The sequence below is a fragment of the Panthera onca genome, chromosome B1 (assembly GCF_046562875.1).
Source record: "Panthera onca isolate mPanOnc1 chromosome B1, mPanOnc1 haplotype 2, whole genome shotgun sequence".
NCBI lineage: Eukaryota > Metazoa > Chordata > Mammalia > Carnivora > Felidae > Panthera > Panthera onca.
The window spans coordinates 132,099,882-132,124,065 of NC_138342.1; the positions used below are offsets into that span (position 1 = coordinate 132,099,882).

A 24,184-nucleotide genomic window follows, 5' to 3' on the forward strand; every position below is an offset into this window, starting at 1 on the left:
CAAAAGTATTCATATTTTAAACATTCTTGGGGCTAGAAAATCCAGTCCTATTTTATAGTATTTTGATGCACATATTCTATGAATTAATTGGCCTTTGCCAAGAGCTGCCTTTCAATCTTCTTTTTCCTAATGTACCTAAATAGTATAATACTTCAGTATATCACCATATTTCTGTTTTTCCTTATTCATATATATTTTCTTTACTTATGTATTTCTATTTTAATCTAATTTTATTTATTTATTTATTTATTTATTTATTTATTTATTTATTTATTTTTTGAGAGAGAGACACACACAGAGGGGTGGGGGAGGGCCAGAGGAAGGGGCAGAAGGAGACAATTTCATTCCCAGCACAGAGCCCGATGTGGGGCTTCATGCAGGGCTTGATCCGACTATGGTGAGATCATGACCTGAGCCAAAATCAAGAGTTGGAGACTTAATGACTGAGCCACCCAGGTGCCCCATGTATTTTTAAAGAATCTCTCTTCATCTCCTAAAACTCCTTTCTCCTTTTTTCCTCTCTAGAAATTGCTGGATCCTTTCCTTCTCCTTAGAATGACTTTCCTGGTTCTTCTTCCTTTTAACCTCATGGAATGCCTTTGACTCATCTCTTTATTGAAATCCCAAGAATAACTAGAATATGTTTTAATAAATGCCTTTTAAGTAGACTATAAAATCGTTGTCCCTTCATAAAAATATATGTAAAAATCAGAGTGGACCTAGATCTCTATTGTCAAGTGAGTTTCTAATGCAAATGTACACATTCCTGTTAAAGGTGCCTGTATCTGAAATCTTTTAAACAATGACTCCATTGGCGCTTTGTCTACACTTGCCAGCTATCTGGATTATGGCCACAGCCAGTTTATATACTTCACTTTCACCATTACCTGTTGTATGTATTTGAGCTATTTGAGCTGAGGTGACTAAAAGGAATGGATTAACCAGCTTTTTATTCCTGATGATAAGAGAGAAGTGTTTGCATTCTCAAAATAAATTGAGACATTTATATCTGCCATCTTTCACTCAAAAAATATTTAGTATCTTCCATTCCCTAGAACATCAGTTGTGGTTAGGAATAGAACAGCAAGCACATTAGCCAAGGTCCTTGATCTCTGAAATGTAGCCTTTTAAATAAACTTAATATCCCAATATCCTTTGATTTTACATCAATCTTCTGTACTCTCTTGGCAAGTTGCCGCTTTTTATGCAGTTACGTGCCTAGTTTCAAAAATTAAAGGAATGAAATAAATTTTCTTAGAATTTCATAAAGCCCCTTGAGATAGCCAGAGCAGAGTTACCAGATAAAATAAGGAATGCCTTGATGTGGTTTATATGTACAATGGAATACTACTTGGCAATGAGAAAGAATGAAATCTGGCCATTTGCAGCAATGTGGATGAAACTGGAGGGTATTATGCTAAGTGAAATAAGTCAGGCAGAGAAAGACAGATACCATATGTTTTCACTCATATGTGGATCCTGAGAAACTTAACAGAAGACCATGGGGGAGGGGAAGGGGAAAAAAAAAGTTACAGAGAGGGAGGGAGGCAAACTATAAGAGACTCTTAAATACTGAGAACAAACTGAAGGTTGATGGAGGGTGGGGCAGAGGGCAAAGTAGGTGATGGGCATTGAGGAGGGCACCTGTTGGGATGAGCACTGAGTGTTGTATGGAAGCCAATTTGATAATAAATTATATTTAATAAATAAAATAAACATCAGTATCTCAAATATAAAGTAAAATAAAATAAAATAAAATAAAATAGTAAGGAATGCCTTGTTAAACTTGAATTTCAGATAAACATAAATAGACATTGTATGTCCCATGCAATATTAGGGATGGCCTGAATTTGACATACCTAAGTATGACCTAAATTAGAGAAACGGACATTTGGAAAGCCAAGAGAATGATACTCACCACCAGGGGATTCCCTTCAATGGCAACAATTTGTCCACTGTATCCTCCACATCCTCTACCCCCACATCCATCCCCATGCACTACACAATATTCCCATAGAATCAGATTAAGATACTTCAAATTAACTAGTCATCTTGATCAATCTTTAGCATATGTGCTTATTAATATGATGTCTTGTACACAAATAGGCATCGTAGCATGGTACCTCTCTCCTACCCACACTTAAAAATATTTCTAATTATTCAAGCCATGGATTACTTCCAAAAGATTCTGCACCAAGAACAGCTGGAAGGGAATTTAGTAATAAGGTGTGGTTCAACTTAAGTGATTGGATCACCATGTTTATATCTGGGGCTCATAAGTAGTTAAGGATATTTTGAATCAGCAGATCAATAGCTTTTATTTTAATTCTAGGACTTTTATCTTTTGCCCACATTATAGGAGATATGAAAGGCAGAATACATGATTGTTATCCTTCAAAATGAACAGTCTTACTAAATTGACACTCCTTGTACACTTGTTGAATTGACAGGATTTGGAGCATCTACAGGTCAGTATGAGACCCTTTGATATAGGCTAAATTGGGTGGTCCAAACACTAAATCTAGGAGATGGGAGAGAGGTGTGTGACATGAGTTAGGGAGAAACTTGATATAAATCGTATGTTGGCCTTTCAAATATTGCCTCAGTGTCAGAATCTTAAGTGAATCATATGCCAGAGAAGGTTTATTAATGAAATGCAAGTCTCTTTGGTTGCTCACTCTAAATGAACTATAAATAGTCCAATTTTCTTAAAATTAAGGAGCTTTATAAGAGTATAAGAAATATATTCAAAATATGAATAGCATATACATCTTAAAGCTCTAAATTACATATGAATTGTTTGATATGACTACGTTATATTTTCTTTAAGGATGATTAATATTTTTAATGAAAAACTATACAATTAAAAAAATTTTTTTTACTATTTATTTATCTTCGAGAGAGAGAGACAGAGCACGAGCAGGAGAGGGGCAGGGAGAGAGGGAGACACAGAATCTGAAGCAGGCTCCAGGCTCTGAGCTGTTAGCACAGAGCCTGATGCAGGGCTCAAACTCACAAACCCTGAGATCGTGACCTGAGCAGAAGTCAGATGCTTAACCAACTGAGCCACCCAGGTACCCCTAGACAATTTTTATTTTAATCAGTTTACCATTTCATTATTATTTAACTTCTTTTCATTTTCTGATAGCTAACTTTTAGAAATTTGTATACCTTAGCAGCCCAAGACCAGAGGATTGCAATAAATAGATTAATTTATTTACCATCCAAAATCAACAATAAGAACAATTAAAGCTAAAGGTGGTATAATAGATGTTCCTACTACTGTATAAATAATCTTTTCTGTAGTCTTTGATTTTGGAAAATGTTCCTTCTTAAATGCATTCTTTATTTTGGCTCATTGGTGTTTTATGCCTAGAAGTGACAGTGAGGCTATACATTATGTTTGGCATTCCGTCAGCCCCAAGTAAAGCCATTTGTTATTACTTCCCACTCTACGTGGGTTTTATCAAAAGTCTTAGCCTGTTTTAGGTGTTTGGATATATCAGATCAGTAGCTATTAGAGCCCATCAGTGCCACCACACTTTGATAAACAAGGTGAGAAGGCCAGGCATTGCAGTTGGAAGGTTTATGCAAGAGTTTGGGGAAGACAGGCAGGGACCAAAACCAGACAGATCACCATCAGTGTTTTGAGTGGGAGTGTTTGAAATGGGCTGGGATTGCAACCTGAAGGATCACTCAGGCAAGGCTTAATTGAGAGCCATGACCCAGTAGACTGGGGTTACAGTAGGGCAAAGCTATTAGCAGGTTGAAACCCATTGGCTTCACCTTCCCCAGGGAAGCCTGAGGTCATGATCAGGCGTACTGAGAATTTCTTAAGGAACAGCCAGATAAGCTGAGGTCTAGCTCTGAGATAGTACTAAGTATCAGTTCCTGTAAATTATTTTGGTAAACTGTATTTAACTTGCCTTTTCTCTGTCTGGACAGGTACAAGTCTTCCATAGAAAGCTTTGCTACTATGTCAGTATTTCTGACTATTGGGGCAAATCAGCAGCTGTATTTTCAAACTCCCAAGACCTGAGCCGTGTTTGTGTGGGATAGCAGTACTCTTCCGGGAGACCTTGGCAGGAGCTCTCTTAGAAGCCAGGTCCTCTGATTTCCTTTTAGCCGCCTTCATGGGACTTTTATTCTCGTCCCTCCCACCCCTACATTCTGGGCCAAGGGCCAGGCTTATAAAACCAGGCTTAGGATCAGGATTTAGACAAACATTGCTTATAAAAATGTCTCTGAATTGCAATAATTAGTCTCCTGTGCAACTGTATTCGGCTTTAAAATGCTATGTGTGATTAGCAATTGCTGTTACTAGAACTAAATCTACGGAGGTTAGGTTGGGGATGATATAAATATTCTCAACCAAGGGAGTAAAATAATCTAGGAACGTTTCTTTTACTGTCTCCTTTTAAAGCTTTTAAAACTATTGGACTCTGAGCTCAGGTTCCTAAGTGTTACTGGGGAAGGCTATATACTAGTGTGATTTGATTCTGCTGTAGAGTCAGGCTGTCTGATGTCAGCTAAATGATTCTCCACCCAGAGCATTTAGAAACAAATGAGGCTATTTTGGGTTATCACAATGACAGGGGAGCAATTCTGACATTGAATGGATGGGAGCCAGTGATGTTAAACTTTCTACAGTGCACATGATAGTCCTGTACAACCAAAAATTACCCTGCACAGAGTTCCCATAGCACACTCCTGATTGACAAATACTTGTGATCTCTAGTTGGTTCCTAGTTGCATTGCCACTGGTAACTGTACCAAATTATTTGTTTTTCTCAAAACCACTCAGTTACCTCCCTCATTTCATATTCTTGTTTCCTCACTCTTCATTCAACAAAAACTTAACGCAAATTCCCCGTTTTCCCCTTACTATTTTCTCTCTGTGCCCACCCTGTTCTCCTTCCTGCCCTCTCAGCAACAGGAGTCTTTTGTCTCCTTTCCAAGGATAAAGACAGCTTCACCTAAGGCTTTGGTCCCTTCCCATCCCACCCTGCACCACCCCATCCCCAACTCTTGTCTCTTTCATTTTTAATGCCTTGCCAGTCCTTTCTTCCCCTTAGAAAACTACTTGAGTTTTTCTATCCTAAATATCAAATAAAAGCAAAAACAAAACTCTTAAACCTGGTACTTACCCCTTCACATTAACATTCCACTTTATTTCTTCCATGTAGGGCCCAGGCTCTATGAACCATTTTTCACTCAGTGGTTCTATTTCTTCACCATCTACTGGCTCCTAAAACCCTCATAAAATGATTTCTACTCCCCCAGTTCTGCTCTCCTGAAGGTTACCTCAGTGGCCTGTTGCCAGACCACTTGCTCTTCAGATTCCTTGGATTTCTTTGCAAAATGGGATCCTTGATAAACCACATATTAAAGATCATTCTTCCTCACTTTTCTTCAGTTTGCCTCTTGATTGTTCCCAAGAAGACTAGGGCCCGCCACACCATATGACGTTCTTCATTTTCCTGTACTCCTTTTTAGTATTTTCCTATTTTCCTTATTTGTATATGTCCAAGACTCTGTCCCATTTGGGGGGCTCCTTTTCGTCTTTGCTTTCCCATACACTGAATGTAGGTGTTGGCCACCCTCCACTTACTGTCCTTAACCTTCTTCTCAACCATGTGAACAATCTGCAAATCTACTAACACACCTAGCCATAACCCCACTCCTCAATTTCAGGCCAGACAAAAGTTACCTGACAGATAATTCCACCTGGCTGATCCCCTGACACTCTCTAAATTTAAAATAATAACAAAATCTAACACATTCTGGTATATTTCTTTGATAGCACTTTAAGCTTGGTGGTCATTTTTATAGGTGACTGTCTTCACTACCAACCTGGGAACTCCTTGAAGACAAGGATGGTTTCTTACTTAATTTTTGCTCCAGTATCTGGTGCTTTAAAAATGTTAATTGAGGGGTACCTGGGTGGCTCAGTCAGTTAAACATCTGACTCTTGATTTCAGCTCAGGTCTTGATCTCACGGTCATGATTCATGGTTGGTCATGAGCTCGATCCCAGCGTTGGGCTCCATGCTAAGCATGGAGGCTGCTTCAGATTTTCTCTCTCTCTCCTCCTCTGCCCCTCTCCCACCCCCTCCCTCAAAAAACCTATTTATTAGATAGTAAAGAAATTGATGAGTGAGTGAGGACTTGAGGTTCCTTAGAAAAGAGATGTGTCTTTCAAATCTGTAGTCCAGTGCTGGCCTAGTGCTTGGCACATAGTAGGTACCAAGCAAATATCTTGAGTGAATCTATCTTCTCTTCTTCCAAAATCAGCACCTTCTATTTTCTTTCCTATCGATGTCAATGATATCCGCATTTTCCTACTCAACCAAGTTGCAGACCTCAATGTTCTCTGATTCTTCCACAGTCACTAAATCCAATGAATCACCATGTTCGGTAAGGCTCCCTCAAAGATTTTAAATACTCCCTTTTACAGGCATACCTTGTTTTACTGTGCCACACCTTATTGCACATTGCAGATACTGTGTTTTTTTACAAATCGAAAGTTTGTGGCAACCCTGCATGGAGCAAGTCTATTGGTGCCATTTTTCCAACAGTATTTGCTCACTTTGTGTTTCTGTGTCATATTTTGGTAACTCTTTCAACATTTCAAACGTTTTCACTATAATTATGTTTGTTAGGGAGATCTGTGATCAGTGACCTTTCATGTTGCTATTGTAATTGTTTTGGGGCACCACGTGCCCACATAAGACAACAAGCTTAATCAATAAATGTTGTGTGTATTCTGACTGCTCCATCAACCAGCCATTACCCTATCTTTCTTCCTCTCCCTGGGCCTCTCTCTTCCCTGGGACACCGCAGTGTTGAAATTGGGCCAATTAATAAGCCAACGATGGCCTCTAAGTGTTCACGTGAAAGGAAGAGTGACACTTCTCTTACTTTAAGTCAAAAGCTAGATATGATTAAGCTTAGCGAGGAAGGTGTGTCAAAAGCCAAGACAGACTGAAAGTTAGGCCTCCTGTGCCAAACAGCTTGCCAAGTTGTGAATGCAGAGGGACGAGTTCTTGAAGGAAATTAAAAGTGCTACTCCAGTGAACACACGAATGATAAGAAAGTGAAACAGTCCTCATGCTGGTATGGAGAAAGTGTGAGTGGTCTGGATAGGAGATCAAAGCAGCCACAACTTTCCCTTAAGCCAAAGCCTAATCCAGAGTAAGGTCCTGACTCTCTTCAGTTCTATGAAGGCTGAATGAGATGAGGAAGCTACAGAAGAAATGTTGCAAGTTAGCAGAGATGGGTTCCTGAGGCTTAAAGAAAGAAGCCGTCTCCATAACATCAAAGCACAGGGTGAAGCAAGTGCTGATGTGGAAGCTGCAGCAACTTATCCAGGAGATCCAGCTAAGATAATTCACGAAGGCAGCTATACTTAACAACAGATTTTTCAATGTAGACTAAATAGCCTTATACTGGAAGAAGATGTCATCTAGGACTTCCATAGCTAGAAAGGAGAAGTTGGTGCCTGGCTTCAAAGCTTCAAAGGACAGGATGACTCTCTTGTTAGGGGCTAATGCAGCTGGTGAGTTTAAGTTGAAGCCAGTGCTCACTTACCATTCTGAAATCCTAGGTCCCCTAAGAATTACACTAAATCTGCTCTATAATGGAACAAGAAAGCCTGGATGACAGCACAGCTGTTTAAAATGTGGCTTACTGAATATTTTAAGACCACTGTTGAGACCTACCATTCAGGAAAAAATCCTTTCAAAATATGACTGCTCATTGACAATGCACCTGATCACCTAAGAGCTCTGATGAAGATGTACAATGCGATTAATGGTGTTTCCATGCCTGCTAACACAACATCCACTCTGCAGCCCATGGATCAAGGAGCATTAGACTTTCAAGTCTTATTATTTAAGAAATACATTTCATAAGGCTGTAGCTGTCATAGGTAGTGATTCCTCTGATGGACCTAAGCAAAATAAAGTAAAACCTTCTGGAAAAGAGTCACCATTCTAGATGCCATTAAGCACATTGGTGATTCATGGGAAGAAGTCAAAATATCAATATTAACAGGAGTTTGGAAGAAGTTGATTCCAGTTCTCATGAATATGACTTTAAAGAGTTCAAGACTGCAGTGGAGGAAGTAACTGCAGATGTGGTGGGGACAGAGAGAGAATTGCAGTTAGAAGTGGAACCTGAAGATGTGACTGAATTGCTGTGATCTTATAGTGAAACTTTCACAGATGTGTTCCTTCTTATAGATGAACAAATAAAATGGGGTTTTTTTGACATGGAATCTACTCCCGGTGAAGATGCTGTGAAGACTGTTGAAATGACAGCAAAGGATTTAGACTATTATATAAACTTAGTTAATAAAGCAGCAGCATGATTTGAGAGGACTGACTCCAATTTTGAAAACTCTACTGTGGGTAAAATGCTATCAAACATCAGCCCAAGCTACAGAGAAATTGTTTGTGAAAGGAAGAGTCAATGCAAACTTCACTGTTGTCTTAATTTAAGAAAGGGCTGCAGCCACCCTGACCTTCAACAGCCACCACCTTCATCAGTCAGTGGCCATCAACATCAAGGCAAGACCACCAGCAAAAAGATTATGACTCATTGAAAGGTCAGATGATGGTTAGCATTTTTTTAGCAATGAAGTATTTTTAAATGAAAGTATGTACATTGTTTTTTTTAGACATAATGCTATTGCACACTTAATAGACTACAGTATAGTAGAGAGAATGAGAGGAAGGGCATTCCAAGTTCAGGGAACAGAGAGAGAGAATTTGCAAGTAGGAAATAGGAATCCACGAGTCCGAGGACCAAGTGGTAAAGCTTGGACTTTACCATCTCCAGAGTGTAGGCTGTCCTGTCCCAACTCCATGTTTTGGATCGCATGATTTCTTTCTATCATCCCGCTCTTCTTCCCATCCATCTTTCACCACCAAAATACTCATATCTACCCTTATAAATCCTAGCTCAAATAATTCTTCCCCTATGAACTGTCCTTAATTCTTCCAGGCAGGAAGAATCTCCTTTATTTTTTCAACCCCTTCTGCTTTCCTTTGGCCTGTGTGTCTCTCAATCTTGTATTAATGTTGTTGTATCCATTTTCTGGCACCATCAGTTCCTTGAAGTATAGGGAGTATGTTCTACCTCTGTGCTGGGCACCACGCACACAGTAAATGCTCACTAAATATTTGTGAGCCTTGGATCACTCTTTTAAAAGAGTTTTAGTATCAATTTGTAAGCTAGTATTTCATGGCAAACAAAATCTTTTTTTTTTTCTTTCCAGAATATCCTTTCAATAAGAAAATATCTTTAGTGAAAGTGATCATTAAAACAACTTCTTTTTTGAGAGTTTTTTTTTGGGGGGGGCATTTAAAATACTTTCAGTTATTAAGTTATATCATTTGGGGCCCATTTTATAATTGGTATTAGAATGAATTTTTGAGAATAGAAAGTAAAAGCTACTGGAGGAAAAGTAAGAGAAATTTCTAATTTAATTTATGAGAATTTTAAGGATTATATTAAGATTTATTAGTTTCTAAAGGTTTACTTTTTTATGTTTAAATGTTTATTTATTTTGAAAGAGAGAGAGTGAGAGAGGGCAAGCAGGAGAAGGGCAGAGATAGGGAGAGAATCCCACGTAGGCTCTCTGCTGTCAGCACACAAACTGTGAGAGATCATGACCTGAGCTGAAATCAAGAGTCAGATGCTTAACCAACTGAGCCATCCAGGCACCCCTAAAGGTTTACTTTTTAAGTTAGTTTTATGTAGGTGGAAAGATTCAGTCAGCTGTTTTTTCACATACATTGTAAATGTCACTTATGAATAGTTATGTAATTAAATAAAATATTGCAGGACTAGTTACATTTTTCAGGTTTCTGAATTTTTTTTGTTTTGTTTTAAAAAAACAAAACTTTTGCCCCAAAGAAATTAATTTGCATCATAACAGAGGTATTTAGTCAGAAAAAGCAAACCTTATATATTCTATTGCTTTTCAGTTTATTTCAGTGAATATTCAGTATTTGAATAAAGCAATAAAGTACATTTCTTAAGAGTATAATAGTTCCTTAAATATTCAGCATTAAGTTTATTCTTTCTTTCTTTCTGTCTTTCTTTCTTTTTTTATTTTTTTAATTTTTTTTTTTTACATTTATTTATTTTTGAGAAACAGAGTGAGACAAAGCATGAGCGGGGGAGGGGCAAAGAGAGAGGGAGACAGAATCTGAAGCAGGCTCCAGGCTCTGGGCAAGCGGTCAGCACAGAGCCTGATGCGGGGCTCAAACCCACGAACTGTGAGATCATGACCTGAGCTGAAGTCAGACGTTCAACCGACTGAGCCACCAGGCGCCCCAAGTCAAGTTTATTCTTGTGTGTCAGGCACAGTTATAGATTTATGCCCACATATGGCTTTCCCCAGGACATGGTTATTTTGGACCACCTAAATCCACCCACACTTTAAGTATTTAAGCAGATGTGATATATTCATTGATCTGTAAAGATGCTGATAGAAATTATCCTTACCCTGTCACCCTATCCCCTTTGTTATTTGTAGGATGTCCTGAGATTAGAGCTATTTGCACTAGGGACTAAAATACTAATTACCTTGTGTAATTCCAATTTAGTACTCATTAAAAATCTTCCCTAATCAATTGGACTAACTAGCACCAATCGCATGGGTCATTGAATTTAAACATTACTTCAGTTGTGCCTGCTTCAGCAGCACATATACTAAACATTACTCCAGAATACAATATTTAAAATAATATGGCATTATCAATATTTGGATAATGGAATCTATACTTGAAGAAACAAATCCTAGGAAATGTGTAGACCTAGGAAAGCAATTTTTGATTCTGTTAACCAGAGAAGCATATGGCTACCACATGGCTTACCTTCTGGTCAGTAATACAGCCAGCCCCACACCCGCACACACACACACACACACACATGCACACACACACAGGGTGTTGCAACTTTTCTGAGAACAAAGAGCATGTTTCGTCATTCTGCCTAATAAACTCATGTTTCCTATCGGTACCAGGGAACGCCACACAAAGCATGTCTTTGAATATCTTTGAATGCCTTCATGCTTAGATTGGTTCCTAAAGGGTTGGGGTTTTCTTGGTATAACATCATTTCCTCAGTGTGTACAATCACAAGGAAATCATGAAAGCTATAATACATAAATTTAAGATTTTTATTTTCTGGATATGTAGAATTGGAGCAAAATCATATCCTTTTCTTGGGGCCATCTGGTACCCTCACTAAAAAGGAAAAAGTAAATATGTTTCTAGTTGCTTTGAACAAACCCATATGCTGCCAGTCGTTACTAAAACTGGCCAATGAGAGAGTTGAATTTCACTAGTGTATTCTGAGATATACTCTGATCATCCTGTAGTTTCTATAGCTAGATTCTGGGCGGATATATTTTCTTTCTTGTATTTTCATTTCATACTTTCCAAAGACGATCTATAATCAATTGATATGTTCTATTTTTCTCTATAATTCACCAATAATAATTTAGCCAAAACAAACAGGAAATTCTCCTGGAAGTCTGATCCCTAATGAATTCTGAAACTAAGCTCAGCATATTAAAGGAAGCAATTAAGAAGGCACCCCATTGTGTTTAGATATGCTGGGTCAGCCAAAACAGGATTTTTCTATTTTTATGAGCTTTTGTCAAATTTAAAGTATGTTACATTTTAAAACAAAAATTTAAAAGAATTTCTCAGTAGCCTTACTACTCTGTAAATATTTTTTAAAATTATTCTTCATGTAATGTAAAGATGACTTTTTGAAACAAATGGCCTAGATGTGCCAATAAAAGTACCTATTCAATTTGCCACAAAAAAAATACAAGTATTTTCTAGTTAATTGTGTGCACACATTCCGTATAACATAGCGGCCACGTACTAACCATTAATTGTGAAGGACTATAGAGGTCATCCGGTTCATCACCTTACTTCAGAAAGGACTGATCCTGTATTACCCCTGGAACATGGTTGGTTAATGTGCTTTTATTGTTTTTTTAAGGTTTTTTTTTTTTTTAGGTTTATTTATTTTTGAGAGAGACAGAGCATGAGCGGGGGAGGGGCAGACAGGGAAACACAGAATCCAAAGCAGGCTATAGACCCTGAGATGTCAGCACAGAGCCCAAGGTGGGGCTTGAACTCAGAACCGCGAGATCATGACCTGAGCCGAAGTTGGACACTTAACCGACAGAGCCACCCAGGCGCTCCAGCTAATGTGCTTTCTTATCTCTTGCTCTTACACTTTGTTTTTTTACATTGCAGTCCTAGTCCTAACCCGCCTTTTCATGGTGCTCATGGTTTGCCAAGCACTGCTGCACTTTTCACACTGGTTCCTCTAACCCTTCTAGCGGCTCCCTTGACTAGCGACCGCCAGACTTTTTCTTTTGTTCTCTTGCTTCTTACTGAACTCAACTCTGACTTTAGATAGACTCTCCTCTCTTTCTTCTCATATTCTCGTGTTCATACTTCCTTCGCACTCTTTTTCTTTTTCTACCCTTGTCCCCTATTTGTGTCACTGCATTATCTCCTGCCATTTTTTCCCCTTCTCCTTCTATCACCTTTTTCTAGCACTTTCACCTATCCTAAAAATCCTTAGCTGGCAGTCTTTGCTGGGTCCTGAGCTCTCAAGGTAAGCAGAGGGAGTGCCTAGAACTCCCAAGCCTGCACCACCCACTTGTTCCCATCCCTGTTGGGGGCAGAAGTCTAATGGGCTCGCAGGCAGCAATTGCAATCATCAGTGCACAGTGCCAGTTTGGTCTGGAGATAATCACTCAATCAGTTACATTGCCATTCAGATTAGCAGTCTTGTGAGAAATAAAAGCCCGCCCTCTCTGATGAGCGTTTCATGTACATTCTTCCCAGCAAAGATCTTTTAAAGCAGTGTTTAAGAAATGTGAGCTCGCATCAGTCACCTGGAAGGCTTGTTAAAACAGATTGCTGGGGCGCCTGGGTGGTTCAGGCGAAGTCGTCCGACTTCGGCTCAGGTCATGATCTTGCGGTCCGTGAGTTCGAGCCCCGCGTCGGGGCTCTGTGCTGACAGCTCAGAGCCTGGAGCCTGTTTCAGATTCTGTGTCTCCCTCTCTCTCTCTGACCCTCCCCCGTTCATGCTCTGTCTCCCTCTGTCTCAAAAGTAAATAAACGTTTAAAAAAAAATTAAAAAAAAAAACCAGATTGCTAAACGCACCCCTTTCTGCAGTGGAAATTGGACATCGGCAGTTCTGGCTGACCGTGCCAACACTGCCTGTCTGCAGGTCACTGGTGGAGTAGCACTACTGCTCAGTTCTTTTCAATTTTCTGATCACGAACTTAAATGATTCTGGCTCATTTCAAGGCCAATTACCTGTATTCTTCTTCCTTTGGAAATGATTTTCAGACAATCCCCGGGGAGTGACTTTCGGTCATGACGTTACATTCTTACGGCTAAGGAACACAAATCTCTTCAGCTTTTTACAAAATGTATGCTGTAAATCTGTTATCACTGTTAATTGCCCTCTTCCATTTCTCCTACCGGTTGTCTGCACCATCCTCGGGTTGCAGATAGGCAAAACAAACTTAATAATCTATACGGTGTTTCACTTGAAAAGAGACTTGTCTAATTTAGACTTTGGTATGTGGATTAACTTCTGGTTTCCGTGTATTTTATTTATTTATTAATACACATGTATATCGGTGTGTATTTGGCACCTGTGAATAGATGGCACCAACATGTACCGTGCAAAGTGAACTAGGATACAAAAAATTTAACCCATGCATCTAGCACTCAAGTTGCTTTGCAACTCTTTAGGGATATAAAACAAAACAACAATATGACAACAAAACAAACAAAATCCCAGTGAAATAGAACTTTAGAACTGGAGTGGACCAAATAAACATCAAGCCTTGAGTAGCAAAACAAAATTGAAACAGTAATTCAAGGGGAAATGGTTGAGTCAGTCATGCTTAACTGAAAAAAGGGTGACCCTGATAATGATTGTTCCTTTGAATATCAGTACCCATACAAATATATTTTCTGTCTAGGCCATCACTTGATATATGCCACCTTTTGTAATCATTGGTTGTGTATGTCCTGTCTTCAACTACCATTGATGGCCCTCCAAGACCGAGATGATGTCTCATGCATTTTCATATTACCAACACTTAATATAGCATAAGTATGCGTTTCCAACTTACTGTTGATTAAATAAGGGCAAGTGGACACAGGACATAAGCTGGTTGGCAAATAGAATGGTCATTGAATCAGTTTTGTAAAGCTTACTAGGTAATTTCACATCAACCATATTAAAGATCCTTCTAGGAGGCACCGTCTAAGCCCAAGCACAATGTCCTGCGTGTAGAAGGACCTCACTACATCAGCTCATTCAATGGGTATTCCTTATTTATTAAAAGTCTAACTGACCTACTCAGGGTCTTTTAGCACTTGTTAATTTACTTTTTCCTCCTGACAACCTAATGATACTGGGCAGGAGGTACAGCACACAATTAAAAAATAATTTACCTAAGGTCACAGTAGTTGAGCCAAGATTCAACCAGGGAGTCTCCCAAGTCTGTGCTTTTGATGACTACACTGTATTATCTTACCTCTCAAAGCATGCCCATCACAGTCTTCATCTCTGCAACAAGGTGACACTCTCCCTTGCATTATTTCTTTTCGCAGAGTTGGACATTGTTGCTTCCAAGGTATAATGGGATGTGTGGTACGTGTGGGTTTGAGGTTTCACTTTGATCTAGCGCTAGCTAATACACTTAAAGTGATTCAACTTTTAAAAATAGGAGTTAATCTTGGCCAACATTTCATCCTTCTTTGAGCTCCTAAAGGACTTCATATTATTCTCTTGTCCAGGAGAATATTCTCTTGTCTCTTGTCTTCCAGGATTATTATGGAAGACTGGTATACATCCTGCAGGGCAGAAATGTTTGTTCAGTAAATCAGGAAATAGATAAAAGAAGTCTGGGGAGAATTCCGGATCCTCCTGAAATTCACGAGCAGACTTTTCTTTTTGAATGTAATCACAGTAATTATAAAAGTATGGTTAATAACCGTTCTTACATAATTTTCCATTTTTTCATTAAGCCCACATTCCACCTGGTTATGTGTACAAGGAAAAATGGGTCAAATTTATATTAACAGTCATTGACTTACGAGGGAAATAGTAACCTAGGGCACGTTCTCTTATTTGAAATTAATCTTTGCTTGAAATTACACATCTAGACATTTCTCTTAAAAATGGCTTTTGAGTAATAATGAATATACTTAATACTATGTAAAATTGGTAACTGAAATTGCACAGTGAAAAAACAAATCAAAGGCTAGTTGTTTCAATTCCTCAAGGTAAAGTTTAAGAGGAAATGAAAATTCTCCCTGATACCAGTCTTCTGATTAACATAATATATGCTACAAAATGAACAGTATATGAAGAAAATGCAAAATTGTTTTAAATCATTGATGGTGAATCTATCTTCTGTCTGTCTTATTGCTATAGCACATATTGAATGTGTAAATTCTCGTATCAGTGCCTATGCAATCAGGATATTCTACTTCCGTAATAATTTTATTTCTTATCCATCCTTGCATAATTACAATTACGTTCATTTTTCCACGTTATTATTCAAGAAATTAACAAAAACAATGCTTAAAATATCAGGAAAACATCTTGTTACTAGATGACAGTATCTATACTACATCCAAGCAATTCAGCTGCCTTTCCCTCTTCATTTAATTTCCCCATTTCTGCTTCTCCTTTCACAGATACACACTTTGGTCACAATACTCTGTTTCACACTGTCCTAGACAGTGTTACAGTGTTGATCTTCTCTGAATTACTTCCATGCATGTATACATAAATATTACATATATATATATATGTGTATATATCTATATATGTATCTATATATAGATATATATAGATGTATATATATATATATATATCTTCTGTCCAGTGCTCATTAGGCTTAGAGCGTGGGAAAAATAGAGATATGTACTAGTAGTACATACTATTAATATACATGTTTGTTTGTATACATATCTATATTTTTCCTATATATATGTATATAACAATCCATTAGAACATACTATTAATATATGTGTTGTTTGTATACATATCTATATTTTTCCCATGCTCTAAGCCCAATGAGCACTGGACAGAAGATACAATTCTTATATCTGTCTTGTCATTAGTAAATCTTCCCTGGAAACACTCATGAACTGTCTGTTGAGATATTCTGATTTCAGCGTATACTTTGTGGTATATGGTCTGGTCCGTGCTCAAAGGCTAATATTGCTTGAAGGCAAAAAATTTTAGGGGGAAAAGTATGTCTTGTTGGCATCCTCATGACTAACACAATATATGCTGTGGGTAGACTTCCTGCTTTCTACCACCGATTTTGCCTCCTGGCAAACAGTTTTGAATTTTAAGGCTGATAGCAGTATGCCAGTGCCAGTGCTGTAGCAGAGAAACTGGAAAGGTGTTTCTGTACTTTAAAACACATGTTTCACCGTGGCATAAGGCATCTTCAAACTAATTGTCAATGGAGCAGTGGGGAAAACCAGCTGAGGATTGGTGGAAGCCCATTGCTGATACGAAGGGTATCATTGTCATTGCTGACACTTGGGAGGACAGACCAGTAACTGTAAGGATTGCGGCTGGATGAAACTATGGCTAGACTTTAATCAGAGTGTTAGGAAGAGGGATTGCTCCTATACAGCACTGGGCGTGCTTGTCCATAAGGACCATACTATACCTATCCTGTAAAATGCTCTTCAGTTAAAGCCGCTATTGTCGAGGACATGCTTTTTACCTTTCATCTGTCAAAGAATGATAGAGACAAATCCAAAGAATACACGGGCCAGTTTGAAGGAGCTTCCACAAGACAAACTTGAAATAATATGACCGTCAAAATAAATAACATATTAAAGGATTATGATCGATGGAATAAAATAAGAATACAGCGAAGTCCAAAATAATGTCAATAAACAGGGGAGAATGGAAAGCTTTTCCTTATGATAGAAATCTAACTTCTTACTGTAGAAAAAATGATGAAAATTGAAAAAAATTACCATTTGGCAGGATTTTGGATTCCTGGACCCCATTTCAATGGGGCAGGATAGGGATGCAGTTTTCCCTTAACACCAACAGTTCTCTGGACACCAACTCCAAATGGATGTCCTACAGTTCAACCTATTCTGACACCATCTACCTCGAGATAGCAACAGCTTGCTGGTCATGGGCTCAGTTCTACAGGACTTTTCTTCTCTACCCCCACTTCAGATGCCAGTCTAAAGCACAGGTTGTTGTTACCTGTACTTCTGGCTGCCTGGTTATAAATCAGAGGTTCCCATTATTCCCTCCTTGGGTTTGATGAATTTGCTAGAGTGGCTCACAGAACTCAGGAAACCCCATTTATTCACCAGATTGTCTATCTGTTATAAAAAGATACAACTCAAGAACAGCCAGGTAGAAGAGAGGCATGGGACAAGGTATGTGGGAAGGGGCACGGAGCTTCTCTGCTACATCTCCCTACATGGCAGTCTCCCTACATCTCTATGTGTTCATTAACTTAGAAGCTCTACGAACCTTGTCCTTATGGAGGCTTCACGGCATAAGCATGGTTGATTTTTTTTTTTTTTTAATTTTTAACGTTTATTTATTTATTTATTTATTTATTTATTTTTAATTGTTTTTTTTTAACGTTTATTTATTTTTGAGACAGAGAGAGACAGAGCATGAACGGGGGAGGGTCAGAGAGAGGGAGACACAGAATCTGAAACAGGCTCCAGGCTCTGAGCTGTCAGCACAGAGCCCGACGTGGGGCTCGACCTCACGAACTGAGAGATCATGACCTGAGCCGAAGTCGGCCGCCCAACCGACTGAGCCACCCAGGCGCCCCAAGCATGGTTGATTAAATCACTGGTTTTGGGTGACTGATTTAATCTCCAGCCCCTCCCTCCTCAGCGGAGGTCAGGGGGGTAGGACTGATAATTCCAACCCTCTAATTACATGGTTTGTTTCTCTGGTGACAACCCCTGTCCTTCGGTGGTCTAGGGGCATTGCAAAAGTCACCTCATTAAAATAACAAAAGATACCTGTATTGCCCTCCTGGCTTAAGAAATTCCCCAAGGTTTTAGAAGTTTTGTGTCAGAAATGGGAGGAAGACCACATATATTTCTTATTAGAAATCACAACCATCTTAGTAATAACTGATTCAGGCAAGAATCATCCGTGGATGCTAAAACTGGTAGAAAGGTAGATATTACCAGGATATGTAAGTAGTCTCAACTGAGCAATGTTATCACTAGCATCAGTTCTAAGCATCTAAGCATCAGGCTAAGACCACCAGGAACACACCTGTAGTCGAGCAAGCTGGGATTATTGTTGCAGTAAGGAACAACGCACACCATGAGAAACCATGGGACGGTTCAGTGAAAGGAAGTTAGAAGGGACTTACAGGATTTGGGGGTGGTTAGGTAACTCTGGAGAGCGGTAAAGAAAATGGTTCTGAATTGGAAGCTGTCAGGAAGTATGGGTAATTCTATCATTGGGTATCTCAGGAAATCATATACAGAAGGAAGGAAGACTAGACTGAAGCTAGAGCCATAATTGGCAAAGCAGCCACAGGCATACATATTACCCAAGATAGAGGGAGGTTTGGCCATTAGTGCAATGATGACAGTGTTCATTGTTTTGTCTGTGTTCAGACATGATAATGGAGGGGTCTTGTCACAAGGTCCCAGAGTGGCCTTGACTAATATTGATATTCTGGGAAACAGTTTCTGTTCAACACAAGAGCACCGAGGCCCAGCTCTGAGTGCCAGTGCATCTCCTAGCAACACCAAGGCCTAGATGGTGGCATTCTCAGACAGCAGAAGTCAGGGACTGCTTTTCTTTTTCTCACTAGTAACCCATTAACCAGAACCAACCAAATCAACATCACGTGCCTACTGATACGAAAAGGAAAACAACATCACTCTTGGGGCATTCCTGCCAAAAATACATACCTGAACCTAATCAGGGGGAATATCAAACACAAACTGATTGATAGGCTACAAAAGAGCAGGCCTGCATTCCCCAAAAATGTCAATATCATGAAAGAGATTGAGAAATCGCTCTAGATTAGAGATGAGCCAAACATACCAGACTGCAATCTATGAATTGGAATTTTCTTTTGCTATAGCAGACATTACTGGGATAATTGGCAAGTCCTAAATAAATCTGGAGTTTAGATGATTGTAGCAGCATTAATTTTCTGATTTTGATAATGATACTGTGATATTTAGGACTCTTTTAGGAAGCACATTGAAGAATTTAGGGGTAAAGGGGCATCATATCTACAAATTATTCTCAAATAGTTCAGAAAAAAATGTGTGTGTGTATATGTGTGTGTGTGTCTGTGTGTGTGTGTGTGTGTGTGTGTGCGCGTGCAGAGAGAGAGAAAGGATAAAGTAAAATTTGGAAAATCTGGGAGAAGAATACATGGGAATTCTTTATATAACTTTTGCAACTATTTGTAATTATATCAGAAGTTAAAGAAAAAATGCCTTCCCCTTCCCATTTACCAGTGCTTTTCTTTTTTCAGTAAATGTTATCCTGGTTGATGGGGGATTCAGCCTTGGTGTTTTGGTCACCACATTCTTGAGTGAAATATCTATTATATGCATATTTACATCTAAATCTCCTTTCTTAATTTTTTATGGCTATTATAACACAGACAGGGGGTTTCCTTGGGGGGGTAGCTAATTCCTTTAGCAGTCCTTACATTTGGTAAAATGTATTATAATTCATCTTTTCTTAATTCCACAGATATGAATTGCTAGGAACATATGCATTCAACTTTATTTTGAAAAATTGTCTTGGCGGTGGAAGCACCGCCTCATTGAGAAGTGATCCACGGGTAAGCATCTAAACATTGCATGTTTTCTCTTTTGTGTCTTTCTTCCATGTGCTGTTGACATTAGCCTGTATCAACAATATTCTATAAAACATAGCATATACACTAATACTACAGGGCTTTCAGTTCAGAATGAGGAAGAAAATAGGAGTGAAGTCTTCTTGGATAACTTAGTGAGAAAGTTATCTTCATTATGAGTGTTGCTTAGAAAACTATCTCAAGATTTAAGAAAAGAGTTCATTTAGACTTAATCTTGAAGCTAAAGAGTATTTGGTCTTCCATAGATTAAGGAGAGCCATTATTTGAGGTAAAGAAAAGTATTATTTTATTATCATTGTCGAGAACAAGCTGAAGCCACCCACATACCATGGAACTGTGTTGAAATATGCCTGGGTCATCCTAAGAAGGAGCTAAAGTCAGTTAACTTAAGCTCAGTCCAATGTATCACTTAGCCTTAAAATTTTCCTATTACTTTGTAATGTTGCTATGTTTAGATCTTCTTAATAATTGACAACTAGTGGTGTCTCTGTAATTTTGAGTAAAAGCGTTGTTACAATATCTCATTCAGTGGGAGTTTCTCATAGGTTCTCACATGTGAATATATATATATGTATATATGTATATATATATATATATGTATGTATATGTATATGTATATATATATGTATGTATATATATGTATATATATGTATATATGTATATATATGTATATATATGTATATATATGTATATATATATGTGTGTGTATATATATATGTATGAGTTGCCTTACTGAGGACTCCACTGTATCAACCTCACTCAGCATCATTACTTTTGTCAATAACCTGAGATTTGGCACAACTGTATATTGATTGATTGATTTTTAATTAGAGCGCAGGAGTAGGGGGAGAGTGGCAGAGGGACTGAGAGAGAGAGAGAGAGAGAGAGAGAGAGAGAGAATCTCAAGCAGGCTCCATGCACAGTGCAGAGCCCAACTCGGGGCTTGATCCCACAACCCTGGGAACATGACCTGAGCCAAAATCATGCATCTGACTGAGCCACCCAGGCACCTCTTTCTTTTCAATTTTTTTCTTTTTTGGTTTTTGTTTTTGTTTTGAGAGGGAGAGATCAGCTTTGGTAAAGGCAGTTCTCAAGATGTGAAGGCCACTTGCCTGAAAATCACCTGCGGTGCTTGTTAGAATGAAGATTCCTGCCTCCACCTCAAACCTATTCATTTGGAGCCTCTTGATGGGAGGCTCTGAAGCTATAAATAGGGACTTTGAAGTTCATTCAGAAAGATGACTCTTTGCCTAAGGTAATACAGTCTTAAACACAGAACTAATTTTGAAATATTAACCAATGGATTTAAGGTTCTTAATTAATTAATAAGTATAACTTCATAAATAAAATGGTAAATATAATTATTAGATAAAATTTAAGTGGGAGTTTTATTTAATGCCCACTGTGAACTCAGAACATTTATGAATACTTAAGTTTTAATCAAGGATGATGGATTTCTAGATAATGTTGCCAAAATGAGTTTTTTTAAGTCACATTTGTGGTCAGTAATCTTGGCAATAAACTTTTTTTACGATATCAATAATTATTCTTTCTTATTTATTCTTCCTGAATTTGGCATTCTGAAAAAAGAACAATTGATAGATATTCTACATTGAAGGTTTAAATATGTAGAGAAAAATCTTCAAGATTTCTTCCATTTAATCTATACAGCAAAATACTTGGTTAAATTATACTCACTTTTTAAAAAAAGACGAAAGGCAGAAATTGTTATTTGAAAACCAAATGGTACAGCCATAAAGGACATTCAGTAGTCCCCCCTCATCTTCAGGGGATAGTTCCCAGTCCCCAAGTTTGCAGATAGTTCTGTGAAAACACAGATACTACCAAACCCTATATATACTATGTTTTTTTCCCATACCTATGATAATGTTTCATTTATAAATAAGGCACAGTAAGAGATTAACAATAATAACTAATGATAGAACAATAACAATGTACTACTATAAAACTTATGTGAATGTGATCTTTCCCTCTCAAAATACCTTATTGTACTGCCCTCACCCTTCTTCTTGCGATGATGTGAGATGATAAAATGCCTGCATGCCTACATGATGAGATGCAGTGAGTTGGAAGATACAGACATTGTGACGTAGTGTTAGGCTACTATTAACCATCTGAGGACATGTCAGAAGGAGGATCATCTGCTTCCAGGCTGTGGCTGACTATGAACAACTGAAACCAAATGAAGCAAAGCTCGGATAAGGGGGTGGGTACGGGATAAAAAAAAAAATCTGGTCCCTTTCATCAAAAGTAAAGACAAAGGCTGGGAGATCCATAATTTAAGGAAACAAAAAAGAGTTTAGACTGTCATATTTGACTTGGCAGTGAGGTGTACAGGATGATTACCTCTAGTTATTGCTCAATTGAATTCCAGAAAGTTCAGGAGGTGAAAAGACAATGAGGGTCACCAGCAGGGAAGGTAATGGATACTGTCACCCCTTCTGTAGATGAACGGACAGGACATGAAGAGTTGAACCAATTTACTATAGGTTGGAGCGTCCAATGCTTGATTTCATCTCAGGTCATGATCTTGCAGTTCAGTAGGTTCAAGCTCTGCATAGAACCTACTTGGAAATCTCTCTCCCTCTCTCTCTGCCCGTCCCCTGCTCTCTCTCTGTCTCGCAAAATAAATAAATAAGCTTTAAAAAAAAGTTATGGAATTTATTTTATTTTTTTAATTAATTCTGTGTGATTCAAATTCAGTTCCACTCACAAGCTTTTTTTTTTTCCTAAGTAATCTCTACACCCAGTGTGGGGCTTGAACGCACGACCCCAAGATCAAGAGTCGCATACTCTGACTGAGCCAGCCAGGCGCACCCCCCACTCATGTGCTGTCCATGTAAAGAATGGGTGTGAATAAAATGCAAATAATCCGACTTAATGGGATGTCCTAGCAGAGGGCAACCAGGATAAAAAATCAGTGAACTTAATTCAAACATAAAGGTCTGTACCTACAGAGAACACTGGCAGCCTGGTGCTTAAGGAGAGAGCTATCCACTTGGACTTCTTCCAGTTAAGAAATTTGAGACAATGTAAAATCAAATTTCCCTTTTTTTTTTTTTAGTGTTGCTTAAAGTATTTAGTTATGAATCCGCTTTAGCTGAATCACACTGAATTTTGTTTTAGTGTGGAGTGGGTTAAGAGTATGTGTAATTACAAATATACCAGAATGGTACACTTGCCTCCCTTCAAATTAAGTTTAGAAATGAAAGAGATGTTATTCTTTTCAAAAACATAGCAATAATATATATTGCTACAAAATATCGATGAAACAGTGTGTTTATATCATTTAAAGTTTCGGTAGGATTGAACATGTGTAATCAAAGGAGCCACTGATTGCCAGGACCAACTGCTTCTAAACTTTTGCCCCATTTTTCCTGTTCTTCTTGTGTAATTACTGCTTCACTAGAGTATGAGTGATTTCTTTCTCTCTTTTTTTTTTTAATTCAATGAGGCACTGCATTGTTTAAACAGTTAAATAGTGAATCCTATTAAGATTTTCTAAGTACCAGACAATAATTCATCTTCTGTTTCCGGTAATTGCTCACTGTGAAAATTCACCAAGAACCACAGTTAAGACTCTCTGAAGGGCCTGAGTAATTTGATTTTCATAGGCCCCAGGACCATTCACACTTGGAGGGTTTAGAGAACATGTCATTCTAATCCAGCTCACGACACTTCACAGATGAGGCCTTCTAGGCCCCAGGAGTCTCCGAGATCTCACACACCATCAGAGAGGAGTATCTGAAGCTAGCCTGATACTAAGAAAGTTCTGCATTCAATTACCTGTCATTATATCCTTAGAATGTCTAGCATTTACAAAGGATTTTTGAGATATAGTGAATAGGATGGCATTGATCCCCAATCAATTATTATTATTGTTATAATTGCCAATGCTGTCCTGCTTGGGGAACAGCAATACCTCATTTCTTCGTCTATCATGGGTACGATTACAGTGGTGGCATTTCAAATATGTGGCCTTTCAAATATGTAGCGCAAGGCTATTGTTACATGTGCTTTTGTTAACAAACCTGGGTTACCAAATACGCATATTTACTATTGCCTTACAATGATAAGTTAGAATAAAAAGGAAATAAGATGAATTTATTAAGAAGTAACGTGACTTGCCATTTATTATTTGTATTTTAAAACGCAATATGCTTTACATGTCGTGGGGCATCTCGAAATTCTTAGTCATTCCTCGGTATGTCATTTTAT

General features: G+C 38.3%; 1 protein-coding gene across 7 annotated transcripts in view; it reads left to right on the plus strand.

The window, feature by feature from the left end:
• LRAT (lecithin retinol acyltransferase) overlaps positions 1-24,184 on the plus strand; it is a 120,243-nt gene that overhangs the window by 83,790 nt on the left and 12,269 nt on the right. For all 7 annotated transcript variants that reach the window (XM_081795576.1, XM_081795577.1, XM_078445671.2 and 4 more), the window contains one exon: positions 19,819-19,909. The gene's annotated coding sequence lies outside the window, so the exon portion shown is untranslated. The remainder of the gene's footprint in view (positions 1-19,818; positions 19,910-24,184) is intronic.